Here is a 20,457-nt window from a genome sequence, read left to right on the forward strand (position 1 = left end):
GGAAGGGCATTTTATTTGTGTTGCTGTAATTCAGAAATGTCTGAATGAGTGTGGGGACAAAATTCAAAGGCATTCAAAAATTCATGGATAATTGGAAAAATAAGGGAGATATAACTAAAGACTTGAGAGAATTTTAACCATTGCTGGCAATGGATTTAACATTGTTTTTACTCTGAGGAAAATAAAAACCACCAAAAAGCATCCTATTTAGATTACCAGCCAGATTACCAAATTCTAAGTTCTTCATGTCAAGCTGTAAGTAAATTGGCTGGAAGTACTTATTTAGTGTATTTCCATTTAGTTTCTGGAGATCAAATATTTTCACAATAATTTAATCATTTTGCCTAAATTTGTATCAGGAAAGATTTGCTAGTTGTGAGAGAGAAATTTCAATTAAACATAAACTCAAGAAATAAACACTGCACTCAATTTTTTGGTGAAGTGTCTCATATTCATAGATTGTCTTGAATTTCTTCTTCGGAATACTTCCCTTCCACCCAGGCATGGATTAAATTTTTTTATTTTGTGGAAAATTATTTCCTGACAACTTTTAAATCCCATGTTTATCATATTTTGTCTTATTTGTGTGGAAACTTTATTTATTTCTTTTTATGTGATAATAAGTTCCTGCAGGTTTTAGATAAGTTCATGGCATGCTGCCTACTATTTTATTGGATTCCAATTCTGGTTGTTTTTCCTGTTGTAATTCTTTCACATGTTGCAATTCTAGAAAAGTGGGCAACAAACACTGACCAACAAGAATGAAATTTTGCTGTTTCTGAACTCTGTATGATCTGGTAAGAAACAAATCCAATGCTGGTCCTATCTTGCTACAATTTGGTGTGTTTATTGCGGCTTCTTTCCAAGCATTATCTCAAAAGTAGAACTTGACAACCCTGAGAAAACAGGGTTGCAGCATGCTGATTAGCCTGTGATGTTCTCACATTGGGAAAGGTTTGTATCTGCTTCTGGAAGCAGCCATCAAGTTGTACATCAAACAAGAGCGAGACGTAGTCTAGGAATAGATAGTGCCAAAAACGTGCTGCTTTGCACAATAACACAAACAGTGAGTTAACACTACTGAACTTCATTTAGTGTGTTTATAAATATAAGGGAAAAATCTGTAAATCATTGAGTTTTCTTGTGATTAACCGTCTATAAGTAACTCTCCTAAAGCAGGCACTTGACAAATAACTCTTTTTTTGCTAAGGATTTCTATATCTAGATGACAGATCAGGGTCTTCAAATCACCAAATTGCAACCGCACTTTAATCAGCGAGATCCTCAAGGAGACCGAGTAACCAGGCAACCATGCAGAAAAGAAGCAGCAAAGGAAATTGCTCAGCTCTGTAGTCGGCTAGAGGAGACCTTTGGAAAGTTGGAATTAATGTAGATTTAAAGTCAAACTATGGCTTTTTAGGTCGGTCTGGCTGCAGCAGGGCTGTGTGCAGGAGCCAAGGGACTGCTTTCTGCCCTGGGGTGCACAGACCTCCTCTGGAAGGAGCAATGTCCTCCATTTCTGCTTGTGTTGTCTCTCAAAACGCATAAGGTACGCTTCCCCTTGCTCTTACTCAGCTCCTCTGAACTCAGACCTCTTTGTTCCTTTCAATTTATCCAGAGTGAACACCAGAACTGGGATCTGTGGCATATCACCAAGGTCTGTATTCTCAACAGAATTCAGGTAATTCCCTCACAGCTTAACGGGAGTTAGGAAATTCACAGCCATGTTTGCCTTTAGTAATGTCTCTTCATGATGACCACAGTAAAGAGTATTTCACACATATACCCACCGAGCATTTAGAAATATCTAATTCCAGAGTCATCATAACTTTTTCTAGTGTTTATTCCAAGGGAAAGAAAAATTGCCCTGTGCTCGTTGCTACTGTTAGATTTCCAACAGTGACAGCAGTGGAACTATTTCATATTTACTTGAACGTTATTTAGAGCAAGATTTAGTCCATAGCACCTGAGAAATTGCCTCAGAATCTGCACTGATGGATTAAGCCCTGAAAATAGAATATAACCCCACTATATCACAGGAAAGTATCCCTTAGTTAAATGGTATTCTTTAAAGCTTTGTTGGGAAGTAGAGTACTCAGCCAAAACATTTGTTGCTGATCTAAGTCCCATGTCAGAGGCACTGTAAGATCCAACTGTTTGCTCTCCCGGCTGGCTTTCTGATCTAGTGAATTGTCTTATGAAATCTTCAGTCATGCAAGATACAAGAACTGATCCAAAAAAAGAAATTAAGCTTATTTTAAAAATAACTAAATATTTAGTGCACTTGTTCTGTGTTCACAAGGAAAATATTTATTCGACACAACACAAGCTCTAGGTCTGTGAAGTCCTGTGAGGGGTAGCAGTAGAAATAGACACTGCAGCAGGCTGATTTCCCTTGCTTGGTGACATTTACAGCTTTTTGAGAAGTAAGAGACCGAGATTGTCTTTCCAGCTGACAAGAAATAGTTTCTGTGGCAGACACCTCCAGAGGATCAGTTTATCCCCGACCTCAGCTGGGGCCCATCCATGCCAATTTGTACCTAAGCTTGGAGTATTTGTAATGTCTATGTTAATCAGCCCAGGAGGTCTCAACCAGCTCTTTTGTTGGCTCTTGAAATGAGTGGAGAGGAGCAGAAGCAGCTGAGGAGCAGTCAAGTATGGCAGCAATGTGCTTCGCAAGGAGGATAAAACCCGTGGTGTGGCAGGACTGCTTAGACAAGTTTGGGACTGTAAAATAGTAAGAAATTGTGGCAGAGCCCCCTGTGCTGTAAAAAATGAAGCTAAAGGATGTAGTTAGCAATACCTTGAGTAAGGAGGCATGGGGAAGCTCAGGAGTACATGCGCAGAGCGGATGAGGTAGGAAGCGCTGTGGAGAGAAGGCTGTGAGAGGTGCAAAGCACCCATGCGCTGTGTCGGTCTCTCTCTGAGGGACCTACACGTAGTGAGTGGCATTTGAAGGGCATGCCTTGACATCCTGGCCCTTTCTGGATTCTCCACGCTTCAGCTCTTGTTTTATCAAGTTCAGGTGAGCCAGTGGGCTCATGTGGTTCAGTCATGCCCCTAAGCCTGCTAGATGTTGTGTCCAGTGCCTTTGACTTTCAGCTGAAATAAGCAGCTGCACACACAGAGCTACCTCATCTATAAACAGAGATTTTATAAATAATATGATTATAGCAGTGACAGCAACAGAGCTTCCATCTCTATGCCAAAAGGGAGAGGGTGCTGTCGAGATCTTGGAGAATACTACTACCCTCCATGGAGAAACGTGAGGTCTTTGCTATTAGTTTTCATCATCAAAGATATTGCAACATGAAAAAGTTCTCATTTCACTGTTTTATTATTTTGTAGCTTACACAGATCTTAATGACAGTCTGTGGTCTAAGATGTTAAGGATATGGAAACTCCACTCCTTAGGGGTGTGGTGATGGCAAATTGTATTATCATGTAAAAAACATCTGGGCTTTTGCTTTTCTATGTAATGGGAAGACAATTTGTAGACTAATACAGTTGTGTTTTGCCTGGGTTCTTTCGGGGGAGCACATCTACTGTACAACTGTTGTTTTCTACAACTAGAGAAGTTTTCATGTGACATACAGTATCTTATATTACAGTAAAACATACAAGAACTCCAGTAGCTGGAGGCGAGATGCCATGGCAGCAGCTATTCTGAATCTCAGCAAAAGAAGAGATTAGTAAAATGTTTAAATAAATGGAAGAGCTTCCGTAAGAAGACAGAGAAGATGATAGGAGTTGAAAGAAACAAATTGCAAGACTACAGTCTACAATCTAATCCTATAAACATCTTGATATAACTACTAGTACAATTCTCATCTGCATCTTCATACAAAAACATTCAGAAGCACCAGAATTAATGAGAAGATAAAGTCTTTCTTAAAAGAATTGGGGTGAATCTCTTCTATGCAATTAAGAAATAAAGGGTCCTCAGATTTCTTTACATATTTTCAAAAATTACAAAATGCATACATTTAGACAGTCTGACAGATTTATTTTTGTGAATTTCTTTGCATTAGAAAGATTTCTAGAAATGATTGCCATTCCTTATCTTGCAGAATGTACTAAATGCAAATGGTTTGTATGCTTTTTATGAAGAGCTCATTTATTTTCTGTAATAAGAAATAACTGTGTACAATGGCTGAAGAATGTATTTTTCTAATGCTGCTGTTGGTCCCTTTCTGATTTCATCTCGTACTTCACTATACGTGGAGTTCACCCTGGGAGGTATCCATTTTCTCTTTTCTAGTAGTCTTATCAAACATATTGTTTGGAACAAGTGAGGCATCAGCTCATAATTCCTATGTACCATTTAGTAAGTTCCCTCCCTCCTCATATTTTCACCTGAAAAAAACCCTATTTTCACTTTTGCACTGAAGTCCTTTTCATCCTTAAGACAGTGGTGCCATTCAGCCCCATTCAGCCCAGGGCTGATTAGTGACAGATCTATGGTAAATCGGATCAATCAGCCATGAGGCTCTTCAGGAATGAAAGGTGTCTTCTTGTGTGAGAGGTGTCAGTGTTAAATCATTAGCTCTGTGCGTCAGTATCAAAGAATAAAAAAGCTGATTCTGTCATTCTTCCCTTATAGCACTTCAGCAGCATTTAATGGCAGAAATCTGCAATGTTATTTATTAGCTCCCGTAACCCAGGGGTTCTTTTTCATTTTAGTCAGCAAGCTGTGAATCACCTACCAGGCATCTGACATGTACTGCAGGACTTCAGGGATTTAAGACAAATTGGACTTGGTTATTAGAGTCTCATCTTAGAATCTGTGTTTGTTTGTAGGCTACTTAGCAGATATGAGTAGAGATTTACAAACTGGAAGTTATTTTGCATGTACATACAACACAAATTTACTAAAATAGACTGGTTAATGAAGTTAACTCCTGGAATTACTCTAACTACTGAAAGGCAAAGCCTGCTTAATTGTAATGAGATACTTGATGAGAGTCAGGGCACTTCTTGAGGCACAAGAGTGTGTTTTAATTCCATGAGTATGTCTGCTGGAACACCAGGCTGTTGAGGCACAAATAGTATCTCAAGTTATTTTCAGTTTGGTTTCGCTTTGCGTTGCACAGAATTTCTTCCTCGTGACAATACTTAGGACTGCAAAAGGCTTAGGCTCTGCGAGGTAGTTCATTGATGAACTTGTGGGTATTAACACAGGCACATTTCAGTGTTTCACATTTAAGGACTGCAAAGAAGCAAAGCTCTTGGTTTTTAAAGTTTGAAAAAAATTTTTAAGTATAATTTATTACGAAAATTATGCTTCAAACGACCGCATAAAATTTAACTTGAATGTTATGTTTGACTCTGTCAAACTTTTGTCCTTTTTGTATTGTTAATATTGATCAATGGATTCAGAGAGGCATCTTCTTGGGATCAATGAGTTACCTAAGCAGCTGATCGCTCCGTAGGGTCTTTCAGGGCAAGGGAATGTTTGAAACTTGCAGAATCGTTGCTGCTAGACATAGCAATAATAGCTTTGTGGCAACTGGAATTCCTACTGATACACAATGCAAAGCGTTGGATCAAAATCATTTGCTGCCACTTCCAAATGGCAAATTGTCTAACTAACTACAGTGTTTCTTGTATAGACCTACGCAAAATAAGATAAACAGTGCAAATTTTAATTATATTAAGCACACAAAAACTTGGTAAGGAACATGATTGTACAGATGTAACTACTATTATGTATATTAAAATTGTGTCTAGGAGCCATCATAAAAGATAGCTTTCTCCTGCTAATAACAGGTAACAGGGCACACTTACTACTTCACATACCTTCAGAGGCAAGTGTCAAAGAAAACAGAAGAGTTACAGGCAGAAATTATGCAAACAAACTTTGAAAAAGAATCACATAGGTATAAGTTTGACTGCAGGTTTCTGTAGGATATACCCACTACACCTTTTTCTAAATGGTATTCTCTATATCAGAAATAGCAGAAGCCCTGGTCTTCTAAAGTATGGGGCTGCATGGAGTCTTATTGTAGTCATAGTCACATTTTAGACTGATAACCATGACTGGGAAACAGTGCTAGAAGCCATGCAGAAACAGCAGATAAACAGCAGAAACAGACATAAATGTCAAGCTTTGCATTTTCATTTCAGTACATAAAGAACAGTAATCCTTCACTCAGTGTCTTAGTGACAAGATTTATTGCACATATTGCAGGCCACCTAAAATGGTCTGGGGTTGCAGTATTCTGAGAAATACCAAATGAGAGATTTGAAGTGTATGAGTAAAGTAGATGAGAGATTGAATTTAGGTTAGACATTGGGAAATAATTCCTCGCTGTAAGGACAGATGAGTGCTGGGATTCATTGTGTGTGTACACTGTGCAAGGCCTCTCACTGGGTGTATCTGAGAACAGGTTAGAGAAATGTCTGCCAGGAACTGATTAGGGAAAGCTGGGAATCCTGTTACGGGAAGGCAGATAGCTTTGATGACAGTTCCAGGTTTATTCTATGAATAATTTTATGATGTGACATATAAAAATCTGATAAAGGGAAATAAATTTTTTCTTTGTTATATTTATTGACGCGATGAATGAGTGTTTTCTTAAGTCTGTTTTGAAAATATTGCTGGTCACTGTGGACCGTTGTGTAATTCTGCTTTATGGACGCAATTAGAAAACATTTATAGTGGTAGTACTAGGATTTAAGCCTCGTGATGGCATATGCCACTCATTTTACCAAGCAAATATGCTGCTATTCAATGGGTCCCACAGCTCTGTCATAAAACGTGCCGTCCACTGCTCATTTTATGGACAATTTGGAAGATTCTCACTTATTAAAAAACCCCACAGGTTATGTATCAAAAAGGAGATCATTTTCTTGGTCATAAAATCTTTCTTTTCATCCTGAGTTTATACAGATTTACAGCCCATGAATTTCACTTCAAGTTCCAACATCCCAAAGCAGAACTTAGTTGAACTGCCAAATGTCACTGGCCTTCATAGCAAATTTTTTTGATTCCGTCCCATAAATTGGCCAACTCACTCCAAAGGTTCACCATCCATGTAAAATTTCTTGAAAAACTGGTCTAAGATTTGAGTTAGTCATGAAAATGTAAAGTAGAAATTACACAGAGCCATTTTGCACATCTCTCTTGAGACAATCTACTTATGCTACCTGAAAGCATCACCAAAAATTCCTAGGTCTGATTTGACTCTGTTCTTGGGGAGAACGATATAAATCATTCAAGCAGCTCCTCCGAAAAGTTGTATTGACTATATCCATTTAAGTGAGACCAAAATCATATTGTTCAGCTGTGCCATACATAGGGAAAATAAAGTAAAACAACTGATCATAAATACAACTACCATTAGTAGTACACAATGGTAATAAGTACAACCAGTATACAATAACTATTGAAAATATCTTCTTTTATTCTTATGTCGTTATCCTAGTTGTATCACTCTCCCAAGGTATTCAAAGTGTCTTTACCCTCAGAGATTACCTGCCATTCAGATGTTTCATTGTGGCAGAGGAAAGCCAATAAGAGCTTGTCACAGCTGGAGTGCTCCTCTGGAGGTAATTTAAATACACAACAAGGTAATGACCTTTGCATGGTGAGTGCTTCTGACCTGAACTTTCTCTCCACAGGTGTGTATTTAAAGCCTGCCAAAGTGCACCTTGCCGCCTGTCACCACAAATATACGGCAGGCTTCCAGTTAAAACAAATATATTTGTGTGGTACCCATAGCCATTTGATGAACTACAGCATAGGAAGTTGATACTCATGACAATGGCTAGCTTCTGTGGAATGCTTATAAAAAGCAGAGCTGCTCCAGCTGATATCTGAAAACTGACTAATGTACGACTAATTACACGCTTTTCAGAAATGTCAGTCAGCCTTTTCTTTTAGTCTTTGCAAGAGCTCTATCAATCAGCGGCAATAAGTATGAAAGACAAATGACTTGGAAGGTGACCAACGTCCTCTGGAGAAACCTCTTTAAAGGAAGTGAGAGGACATAACTTGATAATCACTACTGACATGTTTGGAGCACAGTTAGGCAAGTTTATTCCCTTTGTCCTCTGTATTTTTGATACTAACCCTGCATTTTTTATACTAACCCTATCACTTGGCGCATAGTTATTCTCTTAATTATAATGTACATAATCAGAGGATGCAAAGCTCATTTATTATCTTGCTTTGAATTATCTGTACTGGCCTCAGAAAGAGCCATTTACCTGCTTTGGACCATCTGTTTAGTGCTTAATAAATGGCAAAGCAGGTTCATGAAAGGTGCTGTGATTGGTTACAGGAAATCATCTTCTACAAAAGCAATATTAGTCTGAGGACATCTCGACAATTATCAATAAGTATAGATGGGGAGGTGGTTGGTTGCGCTCTGTGGGGCAAATCATAAACTCAAGTTTGTATGGAGAGAATCAGAATGTCAGTACCCTATTTCTGCGCAATTAAAATGAATATCCTTATGTTTTTAATAGAAATTGTATTCCATAAAACCTGCAGACTCATTGCTCAAATGCAATTTTAAGAATGAGGAATAGCTGAAGATAAAGATTAAAAATACATGATCTTAAATTTTGTTACTGAGACACGGATTATATACTGCTGTATAAACACATAATAAATTTAGGGTAGGTATTATACAGGAGTATGAAAAAACTAGAATTGTGTTCCACAGATCGTGTTCACTTTACTAACTTCTGAAATTCCCAATTGTGATAATTGCTGCTTTCTCCCTGGATTCCCCACAGGGAATGCTGGGCACAATGGCTGCTTCACCAGGAGTTCGAAGTGATGCCACATAGGTGGGATTTGTCACTCTTTTATGCTGGACCGTGCCATTAACATAAAGGCAAATACCGTGCTGTGAAACGTTGCCCTGCCATGCTATTCAGTGAAAGGAAAGTGCAATCTCTTATTGCACAATATATACAACAGGGCAAGTTGTAAGACACAGGAGAAACCAACTCCACTTTTGTTAGACCAGGCATTCAAAATTCCTCTTGATGTGTTCATTACAGCAGTCTTTACAACTAGTGTTTGCTTTTCTTATTGCTAAGAAAGGAGGATTTGCTCTCCAGTGATTGAATATATCTGTCTGCATGGTACCCAGTGTTCCTTCTGGACAACGTTCAAACTTGGTGGAATAAGCAAAGTTTCAGTCTCAAATGCAGTCACTCAACAGCAGTTCATAGATCATGTCAAAAAACTTGTGAGCTACATACAAAAATGATGGGGACAAGACAAACCGGCAGATAATGGACCAATATAAAACACTATTTGCTAAAATTCTCTCTATATTAACTAAGTATGTGTTATGGTTTGGGCTGGACAGGCCACTGAAACAAATGAGAAATGCTCTCTGACCTCTCTCCCTTCAGAGAAGGAAGAGCATCTCCCTTCTGGGAGAGGAGGAAGAGAAAGACTTATGAGTTTAGAAGAAACTAAACTACTTTAATGAAAATATTAATAAAATAATAAAAAAGAAAATAATGAAATATATACAATATGTACCAAATCATATCAAGCTCCCAGGATGACGAACGCATCCCCATCAGGCACTGGAAAAGTCACAAACCAGACTCAGAGACAGGCAGGATCTGGATTCTGGATCTGGATTCAGCAACACATGGATTGGCATCAAAGGCAGATGAACAGAGTCCTCCTCGGACACTGGCCATTGCAGAAAGAGGGTGACCCCTTTGATCCCTCAGCTTTTATACTGAGCATGATGCAGGTGGGATGGAATACCCTGTTGGTCAGTTTGGGGTCACCTGTCCTACCTTCTCCTCCCTAAATGCATGACCCCTCTACACTTTTCCACTTCTGACCCTCCAACGGGGCACATAACAAAGTTAGCTGACCTTGATTGTTATAGCAATCAGTGTAAGCAAGACCTTCTCTGCGTACCATTCCTTGGTATTAACTATGAACATCAGATGTTATCACTGCCAGAAGCAGACACGGACTGAAAAATATGCCGTTAATTTCAGAGGGTTCAGTTAGTTAGAAGAGGCTTAGCTGAAAAGTAAAATTACTGACAAGAAAATTGGTTCTGTTTTACCTCAAACCAGGAATAACTTTGTGGCAATCTTAGTGAGAAAACCTACATGAGGGGTAATAAATGTCAAAGGTAACACCTAGCCTATGGTCCAAAGAAACAGAGAGGATGGTGAGCTCTGTACATCCATTAGAAATGTTAGGATAATTGCTATTTAAAAGCCTATGTAAAAGAACCTCGTAATGCTTTTTCCATTCTCTCTTTTCATAAGTCATCCGTAGCTCTCACCTTAAAATAAATATATTTATATAAATTAATGGGCAAAAAGACATTTTTCTCTTGTGTAGAAAAATGTGGATGGCCGCTTACCTTTTACCATGGCAATCTACGTCTTAACTTTTTAGCTAATAGTGTGACAGAGACAGAGAAATACACTACATAAGCAGAGTGTTTTTATTTTCATGTGTGCCGCTTCAACACAAATGCTGCAAGCCTAACAGTAAAATAAATGAGGGGAAGCTAATGATATTCAGTTTTCCACAGCTGTAACAAGTCCTGCAGTCTTATTGCAGCTGATATGCTTCTTTAGGCAGATTAGTACCTAGTCCTTCTCCCAGACTACTATAAACTGGCCTATCTCCACAGACTTCTAAAGAACTGCCAACTTACACTGATGTCACCGAGTTTGGAATTAGAAACAAAGAAGAGCAGATTCTCTGTCCTCCCCTCTCCCCTCCAGTGATATTTTTATTCAACTTAAAGGTCAAATTGGTAAAAATGAAGAATTCCTGATTCTTACTTATATGAGAATTTTTGTGCCTCATAATGAAATTGAGAAGCTAAGACCATACCCCCAAAAGCAACTATCTTAATTCATTTTACCGACAGAAGTGTGTTTCTCCTAGCCTAGCTTGTGGAAGCTTTTGGGCATTGATGCTATTCAAAGTTCGGCAGTATAAGATGCAAAGCCTTGTTCGAACTCCACTTAGCAATCAGTGCTCATGTCTCAACACCAAAGTGTGTGCTGAGAGAAGACAGTAGCATGACTTATGTTTTATTCACCAAATCTTGAAGCTTTTGGGAAGTGATTTTCACTTAGTAGTTAGTAAGTTATGAAGACACGTTCAGATCTTGTGATCATTGACTCAGTTTTATCACTTAAATAAGGTCTGAATTTAGACTGTTAAAGAAAGCGCATTTTATACTTAGGGACTTCAGCGGTGGAACTACTGGTCTCTTTTCTGTCATAAAAGCCTCTGTGGCAATTCACAGAGAAAACTTCATTAGCCTGAATTGTCAGAGAATTGCTTATACCCTAGTTACAGATATCACTTCCTATTTTGGTTAATGCTGAGAGACTCTGATCCTTTTCTTTTTCCACTGGGAAATCTTCATTGTAAAGTAGGACTTTAAAGTAAAGTCAAAGCCATTGAAGTTTTAAAGTTGATAGTGACAAAATGGCAGTTCTTTTATCTGTAGAGCAAGAAGAAGCTGATGGCTAGATTTAAGGTAAGCAACAACAACAACAAAAAAAGTAACCCACAAAACAAAGTCAGAGTAATCAGTCAGCTACCCGAAATACATTTTTCACTGGACTGCTAGAAAGGTGCCAAGGTACAGCCTGACTCCAGCCACCTTCCACATCACAAACCAGCACAGAAAGGGTTATAAAAGCTGGGGTTTGTTCATGAGAAACAGTCAAAGTGACAAGGTTGCATAAGCTCAGTGTAATTATCAGTAAATTCCCTTCAATGGTAACTACAGTAAGAAAGGAACTTTAAAGGGGCTCAAAGTACCAGGTTAATACCAAAATATAGATGGAGCTACCTTGTGTAAGCTACAATGGCAGATGTCTTAGTAGAAAGGATGGATGAATCAAGAGCATCAGGTTAGATGGAAAAGCTTGCCTGGTAATGGACTAAAGAAAATGGAGAATGAAGAAAAAATGAATTTTTATATGATATGCCATTAAACTCTTTGTCTCACCGTCAAGTAGAAGATGCAAAGACATATAAATTGAATAATAAAGAATTAAATGCTCGTTTCCAAGAAATAGAAACTGGTGCAGTATCAAGATCAAGTCTGACTGAAGCAATTTGGTAGTACTTAAACGTCATCTAAATAAAGATCTTTGAGTGTTTTTTCATCTACAATATGAAGGCCAGTCTGTCAGCACTCATGCATCAAATGACAGGCACCACAGTTTGACTCTTCCTCCTCTGCATTCATAAATTCCCAGGGAAAACATGACATTTCCTGCCCTTCTGTATCATTCTATGTGTGAATGGCAGCTGCCAAGAATGAGATTACAGGTGTTTTGAACAACTTGAGGGTCATAACCTAGAAACCGATATCATCACCTAACACACCAACCATACCCTTTTCCAACCATACCCCGTTAAGCGTTCCCTAGTCATTAGAGATAACAAGGTCCTGCATAGCTAACATAAGATTTCTGCGCTACCTTTCCACTGTTTACTGAATTTCTGAATGGTGTATGAGAAGGGGGAGGACACTCATGGTTTTCATACTGCTGGTGCGTTCAAGGTCTGGCATAATTCTGGGTTTCAATGGCTGCAAGTGAAAATTTTATGCAAACAGCTTCCCTCCATGTGAGGGCCAGAGCCGAGCTCCGTCTCAGGAGCACAGGCTGTCCACAGCTGCCAGAAGTCAGAAGGCTGCTGGAAATGCTTACAGAAACATTGAGAGGATAAACACTCTGGAAACAAATTAAATGTCCTGTATCTTTGAAAAGCAACAACCTGAGAGGAAGAGGGTGAGGGAACAGCACTGCTAAGAAATGAGGCACTGGTCACGGAAGCTCTAGGTGAAGTGAAAGTAACCATTACACAGCATTTTCTTCTATGCTGGGATACACTGTCTCTCATCAGTATTTCTGTTTTTTGTTGAGGTCCAGCTCCCCATCACTCCTTTAAGAGAGCCAGCACTACTCGTGGATCTAACTTGTCAGAAATGTCAGGGAGTTCAGTGAAGTTCCATACTCCTACTTATGCTTTCATCCACGTCATTTCATTCAGTTCCTAGTCGCACTTCTGAGACGCTGGCTATCATGGATCCGGGTAGCAAAAAGAGTGCAGATGACTTCTCCCTTGTATCGCTTCTTGCAGCTCAACAGAGCCACAGTAGGTATAGTACAGTAGTCAAATTGGAAATATGATGCCCACTGCTACGCTGATGTGGTTCATGTGTGAAAATCCTTTGGGATAGCTATAAGTGGAGGTGGATACAGTAGGCCCTTTTCCTCAGTGAGAGGGGTCACTGCAGGATATTTCAGATGATTCCAAAAGAAAAGAAGTTAGAAGAAATGACACACAGAGAGATAACTTAGAAGAAATAAATTTTAGCACTTTGCAGCAGATTCCACTATGTATGATTTTTATGAATGAAGTGGGTATAGTACTGATTTAGACTTTTTCTTTTTCCTAATGTCTGCATTTTTTTTCTTTTCTTTTTCAATGTCAAAGATGATCCTGCTTTGACCAGGAGGTAGGACTGCGGACTAGGAGGTCCCTTTCAACCTGGATTATTCAATGATAGCTATGTGTCTGTAACTCATTTTTTTCCTGAATACTTTAAATTGAGAATTATACCGGATATTGAAAGATCAGCTGACTACCTCCCACACAGGACAAGTGTTTATCCTTTCTCACTGGGCCCACTCCCATTGCCAAGGGCATCGCCACTTACCCGGCAAATGACTTCTGTTCCCAGTTCAACTGAGCCTCGCTCTTCCTCACACGGCACAGAGTCCTGGTCCTTTTCAGACCAACTCCCTCAATCCAGGTACATCCTTTTCAACAATATTTTATTTTATCACTAACATTCTTTTCTGCTCAATGGAAAGTGAAGTTGTGCATACAGAAACAGTAATAATTTCTGAACCTGTTGAGCGAGGAGACAGCATCACTGATAACAAGCAGAGTGTGGGAACAGGGCTAGTGAACCGCTTAGCCAGACATCGCCGCCTGACAAAACATGTCTGTAATGTGTAACTGAGGTGGAAAAGGGGAAAAAACACTGCAAACTCATCCTACCAGTCCAGGAGTTCTCAAGATTTAATCTATTCTGCAGCACACTGAGTGTTCAGAGAGTTTCTGTATCGCCTTTCACATTTTCTCGAGCTTTTTTCCAAGGCTGCAAAGCCTGTTTCACTTGGTTACGCAAAAGGGCAATCTGATCTTGACAACCACCACACCAGAAGGGTCTAGAAATGACTTGCGTAGGCTACAAAGTTGTTGCAGATGCACAAGGAGGACTGAATCATAAAGTGTGCCCAAGCCCCATTTACAGGCCAAAGGCTTATCGTAACAGCTGTATAGCCACAGCGCAGAAACTCCCGGTGATTTTGCTGAAATGAAATAAGGCCCTGGAGCGCGCTAACTCAGCTTTAGCCTAAGGTTAAGTTCCTTTTCCAGCTCTGTCACACCAGTAGGAAACATTCACTCTGCCCTTCTCAGCTACAGCAACAAATGAGAGAGCTGTAAATCAACTTCCCTTCGGATACATTTCCATTGAAGGGAATTTCCCTGTATTATTGTAACATCATGGAAAAAGACTACACGGTGTGAACTTTTAATAAAAGTATTTTTTTACAAATTACTTATGGTGCCCATGAAAACAGATGTTAACTTTCAAACATTCTTTGAACATTTAATTTCTATTCCACTTAAAATATGCTCCATCTGTGCCATCAAATTGCAAATGGTGAGGAAAAGAAAGCCATACCACAGCAACTGCGTAGCCCATGGATTACCCCTGGTAGTATTTCTTCTTGCACAAAGCTCAGCAACCATCTCAACACTGACAGTGAGGAATAGGCCATCTTTCCAGTAAAGTTCCAAAGTGTTATTTGAATGGAAATAAATTCATCTGTATTAGAATTCTCTTCCGTTCAAGATTCATTGGCTTTAGGAAAAACCAAAGACAGTTACTCAACCTATCGAATGGGGTTGCTCCACACAACAAACTATTTAGTGCTTAGTATGGGGTTAGTTTTCAAGAAATTTCATAGCATCACTTGTAATGTTTACTGTGGTAGTGCTCATGTTAATAAGATACTGGAGTGTACTATTTCCAGGTCTTTCTAAAGAGATACAATTTTTGTTCCAGTTCATATGGTAGCATGAATGAAATTATATCAGCTTCCATAAGCTTATCTGAAAGCACTTTTAAAGGAGATTAGTATGTTGCAAATGGAGAAGGAGAGGAAAGATGAATTGTGACTTGCCTCATATATCAGACTAAAGGACATCTCTGAATAGCATTATAACTGGTTGCTCTAGGAATTGTGACTGTGGCCTTCCAACAGTACTCAACAGCCCAAACAACAACAGACCTGATTTTGTCAAATGCTTAGAGATGCACCTATCTGATGTTATATCTCTTTTTTTCTTAAAAGGAGGGAGAGTCTTTGCTGAAAAACCGTGTGTTTTTAAAAACAAATGTTTACTAAGACAGTTGTCCTACATTAAAAATAAGTAAAAACTTATTTTTCATATCTTACGTAGAAAAGTTATCACAGTATTTGATTCATTTGTCCTCATAGTAAAAAAAAGAACTCACTTTGATAGCAATTTTAATGTGTTCCAGTAATTTCTGTAAAAGCTCGAAGTATGGAAATTAAGTTAATTTTTTAAAAAAAAATTAAATTGAACATCTGTAAACTTTATATGGTTCTATTTACATATATCTTTCCATGGAGTAATGAACTGCCCCACCCAAAGGCGTTTTTACTTTAAAAAGAGCACTGAGTTCTTATTGTGGTTTAACCCTTATTTCCCTCAACCTTCCCTATGGCTGTATAGTCGCCAATTCATAAACGCCCTCACATTTATAAGGATTTTATTCCCTTTGGAGAAGAGAATGGAGATTATGTGTGCTTTTGTGAAGGAGGAGTTTAAAACTCTGTGAAAAAGTCCCCTTTAGAGATTTTTGGAAGTTTTAACATGGTTATTTTCTGGTTCTCATGGTCAAATCAACTGCCTCTGCAGATTTCAGAAATATTGCAGAAACCTTCTGATAGTTCAGCTGTGGTTTTGGATACTTTATTGTGGATCTGAATTTCTAGTAGTTAAGTTCTACCTGGGAAATGAGGTTTTGTGCCCTCTCCTGAAATAGTACTTTCCTCTTGTACATTCCTGTGAATTTCTTTCTGAATGCCATGTGTGAGGAAATCTAGCAGAATACAAATGGTTTACCTAAAATTAAGTGGAGCCTGCAGAATGCATGCCACTGAGTAAAAGGGTTCTCATGCACCTGTCCGCAGCCGAGTTTCACAGCCTACCTTACATGCCGTTGCTGAAAACCACGCTTACCCATTCTTCATTTGACTCACACACATGCCAGAAAATACCAGTACCAACTGCTTTCTTTAGATCCTGCGTTTTTGATGGGAGCAAACTCCACTGACAGATCTACTTGATAGAACTAGAAATGTGCCCAGCAGCTACATCCACATAGCATCCTCTCTGCTGTCCCCACACAGGGGACTGGTTCTCTTCTCTGCGAGCGTGGTGGATCAGGGAACAGATTTCCCAAAAAGTCCCCAAAAAGCACACAGCAAAAAGACAGGGACATGAAACAATTAAAGAAGAAAATTCTGAAAATCACATTCTCTAATCTGTTTTGTGTAGAAGAGGTAAAAATGGAATAAATTGAGGATCCAAATGGAAGCCCTTCTCCAGGTAGTAACTTTGCAGGAATTTCCAGGTGTCAAGCTGTTCTGTAAGTTGACAGTCAAAATGCTTAAGGTTACCTAGGAAACTCCAACAACAATGATATTCTGGGCAGTCTTCATAAGTGTTATTTAAATTAGAAGAGATTTCTACTCTTTTCTGTGTGCAGTTACAGTAATTAAAGTGAAACAGAACTCTGACATTTACAATTAGCATTTACCACAAAAGGTATGTATGCAAATGTATCAGAAGGTAAATACTGATTTGAAAATACAAAATACATGGTGAGGTATCATACCACAGAGGCACAATTAGACAGAACTTTTGTTATTATCAAACTTTTCTTATCCAAAATAAAAGTCATCAGCAATACATAGCAGATATTGAAAGTCTATGTAAAACATTTGAAAATAAAAGCAGAGATACAGAGATAATGCCAGCAAACATGTTAAAACATATTCAAGTTCATAATGTACTGCATGATGTTTCAAAAATGTAGAATTTTTTTTTCTTGGTTCTTTGTTCTGAAATTATTTTTCAAAGCAACTGATACTTACTCAAATTAATAAATCACATAAAATATTTGGGAAGGAGAAGGAGATAGTTAACCTTTCACAGAAATATACTGGAAATGTAAAAACATATTGAGCCTATTGAGGTACTAGAACAATAAAAGAAACATGTCAATCATATAGTAAAAAGCCTGCTGAGGAGGATGGAAAGCAAACTCTCTGGTTTACTCTAAACACCAATTTCCTGCTCTGCACTGCAAGATTAGCAGTGAAAGTACAGCTAGATCACCTCTGGTGGATCTATGTGGAATAATTTAGGAAGGTAGGTAGCTGCCATTGCTGGTCTTCGGAACACATCACACTCCCAGTCTGCAACGCAGCCAAGTCAGCGTGAACTGCCCAGAGAGGAGATCTGGGATAACTTCATTGCCATGAAGTGGATTGAGAAGCATTCACATATTCTGACCTGTTGATACCCATAATAATGGATAATCACTGGGGCATAATAATAGAATAATAAAGATACTTCACCCTAAATTGTCATCAGAAATTTGCCATACAGACGTTTTTGCTGACAAACTATAGGACTTAAGAGAAGCCCCTCTTGCTCTCCCCTTGGTTTTGCCTGGAGTAGCATGTGTATTTTCTTCCTGGGCTCTGCCAATACACCAGCGCTCACATCACCCATCCTGCTGTAGCCACTCTTAGGGATATAATTTAGATGAGCCTACATTTTATCCCAACTAATAAAGCAGGAAAATGTAGGAAAAGGAAATGACAAACAAATTTTGATTTACACAACCTAAACTTTTTGTTCGTCCTTTAAAAAACCTCTGCAGAATCAGTGAAATAAATGATTATGTTTATTGTGGTCTGTGCTGCATGATATTGTTAATTTTTTCACTAGTAAATAACTTAGGCACTGCTGCTGAACAGGCTGATACTTGACATTGTTAAGTGGAGCACTGAGGTGGTAGAAGGTTTGAGAAACTGTCACTAATTGTTTCTGTGTATCTCATGTGTTTCTTAGCATATTGAATTATTTTGCCATTAACCCCACAGCAATCCTATTTTATGAGTCATCAATGGCCAGAAAATCTCATTTCTAATGGCTAGAGCTGGAGTTGCTGCAGACACCCAAGAATGTGTAGTCAGATCCTTTCCTGATGGAGATCAAATGCTCCCACAGTAAAAGGACAGACAAAAAAATTTAAGGACAGCATGGTGTGGGGGGAGAAGGCGAATCCCTGCTTCCCACTTAGGTAGTACAAGATAGAGTTCGTGTGCTAGATTTTTTTCATTTTTGATGATTGGTGGCCTGACCCAAAGTGGAATTACCCAAACTTGGTAAACAAGTGCAAAATTAAAGTATGAGCTTTTATTGCAGTCAGCTAAAGAATCTCCTCGGTGTTGCTGAGGAGATTCCACACACAGACCTGCTCTCTGGACAACGGCGGCACTGTGCTCAGACCGTGGGACAGGCTGAAACCTCCAGGCCTCAACTCTCGGGGGAAGACGTCACTCCTGTCATTCTGCAGGACACTGATCCTTTGGGTGACTCTTCCAGTTTGAGAATTTCCATTGACTGTTTCAGTTATAAGGTAGTGCAAAAGAAGATTTGAGATTTTCTTTTTCTTAAGACTCAATCATATTTTTGTACAACACCCTTCACTAAATGTGATGTTTTTCTTCTGGAGTGGCCTTGAAACATTGTGCCCAAACCCTTCTGTCTGAGACCAGTTCCTTTTGAAATTACTCCTTCCTGGAGAAGGAAGTTATCCCCTCATGGTAAGAAACATGTTCCCTCCTTTCAGAAAAAACTGTAGAAATTGCTTAGATTCACCATCAAACTCCAGTCACTTTACTTGTGAACCAAACATGGGGGTATCCCCATGGACATACTTGATTTGGACCCAAGAATCCAGTAACCATCCTCCTTGCTCCCTCCTCTTGCTTAAAAAGAGGAGCAACTGTATAGCATGGAACTGCGCTCTGTCTACGTACAGATGCAAATTTGATGGCTGTTACCAACAGACTGGTTGGGGTTTGACTATTTGATCCAGTACTTGCATGAGTAGGCAGGAGTCCACCAGCTCTTGTGTAATTTCTTATAACACCATCCCTGCCTGAACACAGAGGTGCGTTCATTCCAGAAAGACCCTAAAAGCAGTTGCCTACTGCAGAAAGTAAAAGTTTTCACACACAAAAATATTGGTAAAGACTGAGCTATATTGGCAAACATACACCCACTGGTATTACTAAGAATTAGTTTAAAAAATGCACTTCTGTTTACTATAATGAATCTATTTTGGGTGGGGTTTTTTTAGCAAGTGCCGTAGCTAGCAACTATAGAATGTTGATCAGAGAACTAATTAACCCAATCATCCACAAAAAACCCTTTCACATATTTTTGCATGGCTTTACATGAAGGAGAGTAAAATTGCACTATAAATTATCAGACTTCATTAAAAGAAGTGTAATTCTTTGTTAATGAACAGTAAAGGCCTTGATTTTTTATTTGGGCAGTCAAAAAGAGTCTGTACTCTCTTTAACGCACTCACACCACAAGCCTGAGGGATTTCCCAACAAAAGAGGCCCACTTATTTAATACTAATGGCAAGAATATCAGCTCACCACATGTAAATTGGCTAAAACTGCAGAAAAGGGGAATTAGGTTGGACAGCAGAACAAACTCCTAAACCTATCCGTGGGAGCAGCCTGCTCAGGGAGGCTGTGGACTCTCTAACATGGGAGCTTTCTAAATTAAAATGGGAATGTCTGTCAGAAATTACACAGGAACGGCTGATCTCCCTTCAGCAGGGAGAATGAATTAACTTTCCCAGCTCCCTTCCAGATCAATTTTCTAAGACTTCTTAAAAATACTGGTATTTTGCTAGATTACTTACAATATAGACCTTTGCCACCAGGAATAACTTTATTCCAAAACATTTAAGATATTCAAATAATTCGTCTCACTGAAAAAAACCACCCTGTAGTTCTAGAAAGTGAAGCTATAACTTACTCTGGGTGGTGACTGGATTGTAAACTGCAAAGATAAACTTGGAAAAAGGGAGGTAAGTACTTATTCATTTTGTGGTTTATTATCTTCAGCCCACTATCCAATGTAGAAGCATATGGAGGAAAGTACATCTGATAGCCTTGTGAAGGCATTTATTTCTTTAATTCTTTCTTTTGTTCCTAGCTTTACACTGGACTATAGAACAACCTCAAGTAATTCTGAAAATCTACCTGCTT

Source organism: Larus michahellis, chromosome 2 (genome assembly GCF_964199755.1).
Source record: "Larus michahellis chromosome 2, bLarMic1.1, whole genome shotgun sequence".
Taxonomy (NCBI): Eukaryota; Metazoa; Chordata; class Aves; order Charadriiformes; family Laridae; genus Larus; species Larus michahellis.